This window comes from Emydura macquarii, unplaced genomic scaffold (genome assembly GCF_026122565.2).
Source record: "Emydura macquarii macquarii isolate MOO-44397 ecotype Brisbane River unplaced genomic scaffold, CSIRO-AGI_Emac_v2 contig_2863, whole genome shotgun sequence".
NCBI classification, from domain to species: domain Eukaryota; kingdom Metazoa; phylum Chordata; order Testudines; family Chelidae; genus Emydura; species Emydura macquarii.
In genome coordinates, this window is record NW_027133000.1 from 5,341,452 (window position 1) to 5,351,656 (window position 10,205).

Here is a 10,205-nt window from a genome sequence, read left to right on the forward strand (position 1 = left end):
CTTAAGTTAAACCCTGGATCCAAACACCATCAAACTATTGGAAAAGCCCAGAACCAAACTTCACACTTAAATCCATCTCTTCAAAATGTACATAACTGGCATGTAAAGGACAATGTTTTGTTTATTGAATAATGTTAATTTAAAAAGTGTTAGGGCCAGATCCTCTGCCCCTTTAGCCAAGATGGGCAAAGCCATCTTGACGAAGCATTTGTGGATTTCCCCTTCATAGTCCTTTAAGTGATTTAAAGTCACCATTGTGATTTCTAACCCTGCTCTTCCTGATCTCCAGCACTGAGATAAAGGGGCCCGACCAATGTGTCCAGGAAACCCCTTGCTGACAGAATACAACTGTTGTAAATTAGAGCCACATTCAGGCATCTGTATCTTGTGCCAGAGACTGAGTTGTCCCTTATTTGGTTTCAGGCTCTGGAGGCCACAAATGAATTGTTTAAAACAACTTTCCCCTCCTTGATCTTGTGAACAAACACACATCAGCTGGACAGGAAGATCTCTGCTGCTCAGTTTTTAAAGCCTTTCCCTTTAAAGTCAGCACAATTTAACTATCAATATTTGAACCTTTTTCAGTATATTGTATTATTGAATCAGAATCCAATGTCTTCATCTGCTGCCTTCCACAACTAGCCAACAAAATACCTTGGCCCAGGCAGCTCAACCTCAGAAGGTTGCTGCTGTCACTGCAAAGATGGAGATGTATTTAGTCATATGTCTATAAACTCCCTGGTGCTCTTCTGGCAAAAGAAACATAGACCTAATGTTTATTTTCAAACAGTTTTGCTAAAGGTTCGAAGAAGATAGATGAACTGAAACCAACTTTGATTTGGAGCTAATGGCCAAAATCAATCACTGCAAGAGGCCACCTCAGGTAGGGGTATGAGTTGATGGTGTTTAGGCAGTATACAAGCTGACAGCTTTATATTTGCTGATATGTTTATTATACCCATAAACAAACCTTTAACAAATTGCCTCGTTGATGGCTGGATTATCACTTTATGTTTGTTAGTACAACATATGAGCCTTTCATTTCAGATACTAACTGAGAAAATGTTAGAGCTCTGAATAATTGTAAGCCAATTTAAAGAGTGGGAATCATATGACATTCTGTACAGTACAGAAAAAAAGTTTATTTGCCTGGTGGATATAAATTTGCATCAGTTGCCTTTTTCTGAGCAGCTATATTGGCTTTCATGTAGGAATGAATGATATCTATAGTCAGCCATCCATGGTTTGCCCTAACATGCGACAACTTGATTAAGGGCGTGAATTCAAGGTACTGATATAGTGAGGTTGCCGAAATTATCCCAAAAGAGCATGTTCACAGGTCTGCATGCAAAGATCCTCCACTGTCTCCTTCAGAACAAGGAAAGCAGGTCAAGAGAAGCTTAATTAATATGGAATTAGCACAAGTCAATTTTGGTTTTATACATCGTCTTGCCCTTTGTGGCCTTAGGGCAGCTGGAGATCATGCTCATATAAGTGTATTGATCAAAAGGATTATTGGTAAAGCCAGTCTGTGTACTATCTTTACAGGATTCCTATTCTGCTGCACTACAGCACATAGGCCTCTACTAGGAGAAAATACCAACAAGTTGCTGCATTTTGGCCAGGCCCAGATCTGGGTCTTCAATGTAGCTGAACTCTTCAACAAGAAAGGTCCAATGAAACAAGATTGTGGATTAAATCTGCAGCTAGCTCCTTATCCTCAAGCAGTCGGCTTCTTGCCTTTTTAGCTCTTAATTCTAGCCAAACAGTTCTCCTTCCTAAATGTACATGCCAGTGGAAGATAATTAAATAACTCCCAGTCATCTGCCAGGTAGCTCGTACTAGTTTTGCAAAAATAATTAGTTTCTTTAATGCCATTTGTTCTGAAATTTACTGGACAAGGATCAGGAGAAAAAGTCATTTCATCTAATTGACTGAATGTTCTTGAATATCACTTTCCATTATATTTAAGCTCTCAGCAGCCAAATTTAGCATTTGCTGAAAACCTTTTTTTCTCACTAGTTTTTTGTTTTGCATCACAGTGTTGTGATTCAGAAAAGAGCTCTCTGCTTTCTTTATTATTTATTTATCTTCAGAATTGTACCAAACCCATATTAGGTGCCTGAATTAGTGCTCTGACTTTCAAAGGTGATGTGCCCTCCCCGCCACCCTCTGCTGACTTCAATGGATTCCTCCTTTGCTGCTACTGTGCAGTGAGAGGAAGCTAGCCAGTGGGAACATAGTGTTCTGCAGGAGCTATGCTACCTGGGAATAGAGAGCCAGGACAGCCAGAAACCATCCTTCTAGGTGGTGGAGACAATGGACCTTTGTTAATTAACATTGTTACTATGTACTGAAGTCCACTCATGTTTGTTGAATGGGTCCACTAATTTGTAATGGATACTAATAGTGTGATCCTCCAAGTTACTGACTCCCCCAGTGGGACCAGACAGTAAGACTTAATGGAACCAAGTGTACCTCAGGACATGTCTACTCCATCACAGGATTGGCTCCTATGTTTGTAAATGTGCTAATTATGCATCTTTAATTCAGCTTTGTGTGGAAATCATTTTCTTTAAATCATAGAATCATAGAATATTAGAGTTGGAAGGGACCTCAGGAGGTCATCTAGTCCAACCCCCTGCTCAAAGTAGGACTAACCTCAGCTATATCATTCCAGCCAGGGCTTTGTCAAGCCTCAGCTTAAAAACCTCCAAAGATGGAGATTCCACCCCTCCACTCCCCCCCAGGTAACCCATTCCAGTGCTTCACCACCCTCCTAATGAAAAACTTTTTTCCTAATGTCCAACCTAGACCTCCCCAACTGCAACTTGAGACCGTTACTCCTTGTTCTGTCATCTGCCACCACTGAGAACAGCCTAGCCCCATCCTCCCTGGAACCCCCTTTCAGGTAGTTAAAGGCAGCTATCAAATCCCCCTCATTCTTCTCTTTTGCAGACTAAACAAGCCCAGTTTCCTTAGCCTTTCCTCATAAGTCCTGTGCTCCAGCCCCCTAATCATTTTTGTTGCCCTCCGCTGTACTCTCTCCAACTTGTCTACATCTACATCTATTTGCATTAAATATCCCACAGTTCAGTTCAGAATTCTCCTCACAGGAGCTACAAAATGGTCATTTTTGTACTGAATTCATGAGTCTCATAAGGAACTGAACATTTTTTCCCCAGGGATTCTCCATGAGGATGATATGTCTCCTGCCACATACCTGCCCAGTCTTTTCACAGCCCTCCCAAGTACCTTACCTGCCCTCCCTCTGTCTGGACTTTGAGCATACAGAAGCCTCTGTGAGGTCTGGAAGAGGGAAGGATGATAGTGCAGAGGCAGTTGGGCCCCTTCTGTTCTCCTTTTGAGAGTGTTAGGTAGAACAGGTGTCACACCAGATGGGACAATCAGTCTCTGTAAATTTGACTTTCTGCGAGGTTTTGATTGAGCAGAAGTTCAGTTGACTCTTTCTCTGCTCTTTACATCAGTGGTGTTAACATTATAAGCAATAAATTAATTCATTTTACAGTAAGCCTAAGCTTAACAATGAACTTCATATCTAAATAATCTCCATGTCTCTCTGCAGTGTGTATATAAAGTGCACAAGCAGTAGCTGAGAGCTTCCAATAGTGAAAACCTGCATTTGAAAACTAAAAATCCACCACCCAATAGATGATTCCTCTTCGTTCTTCCTACTCTTGCTGTATATTGTTCTAGTTTTTAAGCTGGGAATCTGCTCATCTACAGTTAGAGCAGTAACATTCATCTTTGGCTGTGCTATGAATATCCAGAAATAGTATTTTTTTAAAGTCTATGAAGCCTCAGTGAAGAAGTAGTTAATAATGAAGCTCCAGATGAAGATAATGTCTAATAATAATCCATCTTTGGTGTAAATTCTGGCAGAGCCAATTCCCAGATATTCATGTCTGTGTTCTGCAAAGTCCTGTAGTGTTTTACTAGCACTCACTTCATAAAGTGTGTGATGACATCCTCATCCTTGCATTGTAATAATTACTTCCCCCGTAATTAATATTAGTCATTTTCTCAGGGTAACAACAAACCATATTTTCCCACTTACACATCTTTATTATTATAAGGCTTTTGTTGTTGATGATGATGTCTTGTGGGGGTGATGGTTAGATTTATACTACAGCTGTTTGGAACATCTTTTTTTTTCTTTTCTTTTTTTTTGGTGTAATTAATTTTCAGAGAAATTATTTTGTAATCAAAGCAAAACCACCCATTTAAAAAATCTTTTAACAGAACAAAAGAACAGCAATTCTTAGAGTGAAACTGGTTATGCTTAGTATAAGTTATAACTGGAACTGTAATGATCAGTTTGTTTCATCATCAGGATACAGTTCTATATCATGATATGTTCTCATTTATTTCCAGAAAACATGGCTTGGTCGTATGTTACTGCTTTTTCTTTTCTCCAAAAGGATTCTAAGAATTATATCAAATAGATTAATGTGCTGACCCTTAACCTCTGGAAACCTGAGGCTGAATTACAGCTGTGCCTTGAGAAGCTTGAATTTTAGGTCTCGGTTAAGGTCTGTGCTGCAAAGATTAGAGGTGCCTGAACTTGAACTTCTAAAGAAATAGCAAAATTAGCACAAGATTTTTCCAGTGCTACTTCTACAGTTTTTAGCAATGCACGTAGGGGGATGGTGATTGTACTACCTTTGGAAAGTACGCAAAGCAAGAGGTCACATCTAGTTACATTAGAGGGCCAAATCCTACAGTCTTTATTCAAGCTTCATAAGAGCAGAGCACCCATTGAACTCGCTGAACTGACTTGATCAAAAGTTAATTTTGAAAAGATACTAGAAGCAATTGCAAGACAGACGTGTGAAAATATCACAGGCACAAAAAAGATAAAGTAGCTTCTTAGGTCTCTATGCAGCAAGCTATTGCATGTGGGTGGACCGCTCAAACTGTGGTGTGTCCCATTATAGTTAATGAGGGCCTTTATTAGTCAGTGTTGGTAAAAAGATTTCAAGACATAAGGGGATAGATTGTAACTCCTACGTGCCTGTGCAAGGGCATAAAAACTCCCTTTACCTCCATGTGTGGTCTACCTGGATATTGGTCTGTGTGCATAGGGGTAGAGTCATAGATTATAAGGCCAAAAGGGAGCACTGTGATCATCTAGTTTGACCTCCTGCAAAACTCAGGCCATAGGATTTCCATGAATTAATTCCTGTTTCCCCTAGCTGTAGATTTTAGATAAAACATTCAGTCTTGATTTAAAAATTGTTAGTAATGGAGAATCCACCACAGCCCTTGGTAAATTGCTCCAATGGTTAATTACCTTCACTGTTAAAAATTTGCACCATATCTCCAGTCTCAATTTGTCTAGTTTTATCTTCCAGCCATTAGATCTTGTTATACCTTTCACTGCTAGATTGAAGAGCCCCATTATACATTGTTGCCCATGTAGGTATTCATAAATTGTGATCAGGTCATCCATTAACCCTCTCTGTGTAAGCTAAATGGATTTTTTCAACCTTTTAATCATTTTCATGTCTCTTCTCTGAATTTATCAACATCTTTCTTGTATAGTGGACACCACAACTTGACACAATATTACAGTAGCAGTTGTTCCAGTGCCAAATACAGAGGTAACATAACCTCCCTACTTCTACTTAATATTCCACTGTTTATACATCTAAGGATCATATTGTCTCTTTTGGTCACAATGTCTCACTAGGAGCTCATGATTATCCACCATGACCAAATTTTTTTCAGTGTCACTGCTTCCCAGGATAGTCTCTCCCATTGTGTAAGTATGGCCTACAATCTTTTTTTCTAAACGTATACATTTACATTCAGCTATATTAAAATGAGTATTTCATTGCTTGCACCCAGTTTACTAAGCCATCCAGATCGCTCTGTGTCACTAACCTGTTCCCTCCATTATTTACTATTCCTCCAATCTTTGTGTCATCTCTAAACTGTATCAGTAATGATTTTATGTTTTCTTCCAGTTCACTGAAAAAAAATGTAAACTAACACACGGCTCAAAACAGATCCCTGAGAGACCCCACTAGAAATACACCCATGCAGTGATTCCTTGTTTACAGTTACATTTTGAGAACTATCAGTTAGCCAGTTTTTAATCCAGTTGATGTATACCAAGCTAATTTTGTAGTATTCTAGTTTTTTAATCAAAATATCATGCAGTCAGTCAAATGCTTTATGGAAATCTAAACATATTAAATAAACACTATTACCTTTTTCAACCAAACTTAAAACTATATCAAAAAAGGCTATCAAGTTAGTTTGATAGGGTCAATTTCCTATAAATCCATGTTGATTGGCATGAATTTTCTTTTCTGTTTTAGTTCTTTATTAATTGAGTTGCCTATCAGCTGTTCCATTATTTTGTTCTGGCTCAGTGTCAGATTGGCAGGCCTATAATTATCTGGGTCGACTTGTTAACCTTTTAAATACTGGCACAATGTTAACTTTCATTAGTTGTTCTTGCCCTGGGGAAGGGAACTGGGAGTGAGTAGGTAGGCACAGGGAATGAGAAAGGAAGGTTGTGCATGACTTAAGACTTGGCTTTACCTCCTTATTCACAGACAAGAGCAGCTGAACTGGCATGGGGAGAAGAGGTAATTTACTAATGCTATAGTAGCAAAAGTCTACTCTTTGGAGTAAGCAGGAGGGAAATTGTGACTCAAACGTGTGTCTCAGTCATAATGTCTCTGGGGGCTTTATCTGAAGCAGTGAACCCAATGCACCAAGGCTTTGTGTAACAGCAAAATCTAACCCAAAGAACTATATATTTGTTATGTATTATTACTATGAAAGTTACTATTATCTCTTAAATATTTCCATTTTTTCTTTCACATACTTATTTTTTACTCTAGATGGTGCATTACATGCACGTGTATTACAGTTTAAAAAGGAAAGTATCTCACATGTATTAGTGTCTAAAAGGAAATGAAGAAAGTGTTTGAAACTTTGGCACTACAGCACTACAAAGAAAACACAGGGTATTTAGTATGAGCTTTGTAGAACAAACCTTCAGATAAAGTATATTTACTGATTTACATTTTATACGTTTTCATCTGAAAGTGCAATTACATTTCCTGGAACTCCATTCGTATTCTCTATGTGTATCTGACGTCCTCTGTTTAGAAATTAAAAGATAACTATTTTAACTGCTAGTCCTGCAATCGCAACATGAGATGCGACAATCAGTTTATTTCTGCCACTTACCTTAACAGTACTAGGGATTTGGCTATTGAAACTTAGTTAACAAGTCATGTGGAGTTGCATGAGCCAGAAAAATCTAGCTCATTTTGCCTCTAGTCAGGAAGGCAGGTTACCAGCATTAGAAGATGCTAATGGTTGATGGATCTGATCAGTTCCATTGGCTAATCTTTACATAGCTCAGAACACTAATTCAGAATAAGGGAAGAATTGTCTGTGTTTAATTTTAAAAGTTCCAAAGTGTTCTGTGTTATCAGAATGTGTATATCTGTGAAGTTAGAAGGGATTGTGGTCTTTTAGGAAAGGTGGGGAAAATGGGGAAATTTTAAATTAATAAACATTTCACACAAAAAATTCATAGAGAATTCAGTAAGCACCTGTTGAGTCAAACCTGGAGGCTAAATTCAATCATTAAAGTGGAAAGCAGAGGGATTTTTACTCTTGTTTGAAATGCAAATATCGGTGGATACTTAACTACAAATTCACTACTGAAGCCTACATTATATAAACCCAACAGGTCAAGATTACCAGAGACCGAGAGAAAGAGAGAAATATGATTGTGTGATGTAAAAGTTTTATCAGCATAAATCTGGGATTGTATTTCACGAGTCAACCCAAAAAATGCCCAGAAAACTTTTTGGTTTCCAGTGGAAGTATTGCAAAGCAAACTTGCATGATGATTTTGCTTTGCTTCTTCAAACTTTTAACAGTGTCAGAGGAAGTTTACCCACAAAGAAAGTGTAAAATCAGATTTTGTAACAAAATACAAGACTACTCAAAAATCAAAGCTCTTTTTCAGGAACTTGGACATGGATCTATTTTCACAAGTCTCTTTCAGATAGGACCCAAAATAAAATTACGAAGATACTGCAAAAAAAGAAGCTGTTCTCTTGGCATTTTTGACTCATCTGAAACCAGGAAAAATCAGAAATATGACAAGATAACCTGTTCTCAGGAGATTTAATTTATAGTCTCAGAGGTTGAGTTATGTTCAGATAAGTATTTCAATTTTTGGATGCTGATCAAAATAAGACCGTCAAATGTTTTAAGGTTCAACCAATGCTCAGGGGTTGGGTGGTAACCATTTCTGCCATATGCACTTTATCATGATTATTCCTCACTTGTCCTGTTTGATACAACAAGCTCATGTGATACATGGGTAGTCTTGCAACCTCAGTAAATTGAATGTTCATTCATTTAATTTTACAGTGCTAAATCTTGCTCAAGCATTAGATGATGTTTCACAGGACAAATTACTTATAAAAGTATTAATTAAGAGAAGTTCTAATCTCACATTCACTTCCCAGTGTAAATGTGCGCAATAGTGTGCTACGTGGAATCATTAATTAAATAATACATATAAAATAAATCTGCTGGCCTTAGTAAGAGACACTGCCTTTAGTTCACTGATAACATCACACCAGCAATTGTCTGTTGCATTTGTGATTTATATTTTTTTAAGTGAGTTGTGGGCTTGATGGAGAATCTACTGGGTGAAGTTTTATGCTTTGTGTCATGCAGAAGGTCAGACTAGATGATCATAATGATCCCTCCTGGCCTTAAAAAAGTTACCACTGTCTACTAGAGATCTCAGTCCAGAGCTTAATGAACAAATGCCTACATCACAAATGCTACCATAACAATTGGCAGACATGTTGGCAATCTCAGTGGAGAGGCTCATGGATGAATGACTGAATAGGCCAGCAGAGCGTAACTATCCTCTTACCCTTAATGATAGTTTCTCTAAGTTAAGGCTGTGGTACATTGGTGCACATGCTGTAAGCTTCTGTGAATAAACAGAGGGCCTCAGCTTCTATTGCTATTATCTTGGCATCTTTCACATATAGTATAAAAATAAAAACTGATCACTTGATATTTCTGCAAAACAGAATCAAGAAAAACAATTTAAACGTGTTCATATATATAGACACAGCACATACTAAATCACTCTTGAATGGTAACATTTTGGGATCAACTCAAAATCTTGATTATTAAACACTATGGGTCAGATTCGGCCCCTTTGCACTATGCAAGTAGCCTAAAGGGCAAGAATTGGGACATAATTGGTCAGCTGAGAGTTTTACAGTAGGGAAAATTCCTAATGGCCATAAAGCCTCTGGAGCCTTCACCTGCACCAGGCATCCCGCTCCTCTCTTGGTGCAGGGTGCATGCAGGGGAGGAAGAATGGAATTCCATTAGGTTACATGAGTGCTCAGCTGCTCAAAGTCATGCTAGGACTGGCACAGACCAACCCTCCGAATCAGGGAGAAATGATTGACTGCTTGGCACCCTTTCCCCATTCTTAGGGCTCAGAACTCAGCTATTGCAGAGAATCTGCCTAAGTGTTTCATGTTTGTATAATAAGCCTTTCATTTGGTTTGGATCAGTGAAATATTTAAATCACACACATCTCTGACCTAAGTTTCTTAATTTTTTTAATCAATTGTAAATAACCTCTGAAATGCATTTGGGAAATGGACACTTTTTTGTTTTGGTTTGTTTGTTTGTTTATTTGGAAAAGATAATTTTATCAAGATCAGAAAGGAACAACCCAGTCCTGTTATAACAAGTACTTTGAAATGCTGCTATAAAATACTAAAATTGTTGTCTAGAAGATAGCTAGAGTGACCTCTAGTGTTCTTCACTGGAAGTAATTTAAGAAAATATCTTGGATTTCTATACATATATTTTTTTTTAACATATACAAATCAAGTGAATTTGGTTCTCATGAAAATAAGGGAACAGTAGCAATGACCAGAGCCAGAAGGTGCATGTCACTGTGCAAGCTTCTGTCACACAGTTCTGCCAATCCATTTCCATCCGTTCCCCTTCTGAACAGCATATTGGTATTTTGAAAATAATTTCGCCCTCCAGCATCTTTAGTCAGCTCTCAGATTCTAAGAGAAGGAAACACTTTCCAGATACAGCATGGTGGTTCAGTATTATCATGTGCAATCTAGGCTTAGTGTTTTTATATTTTT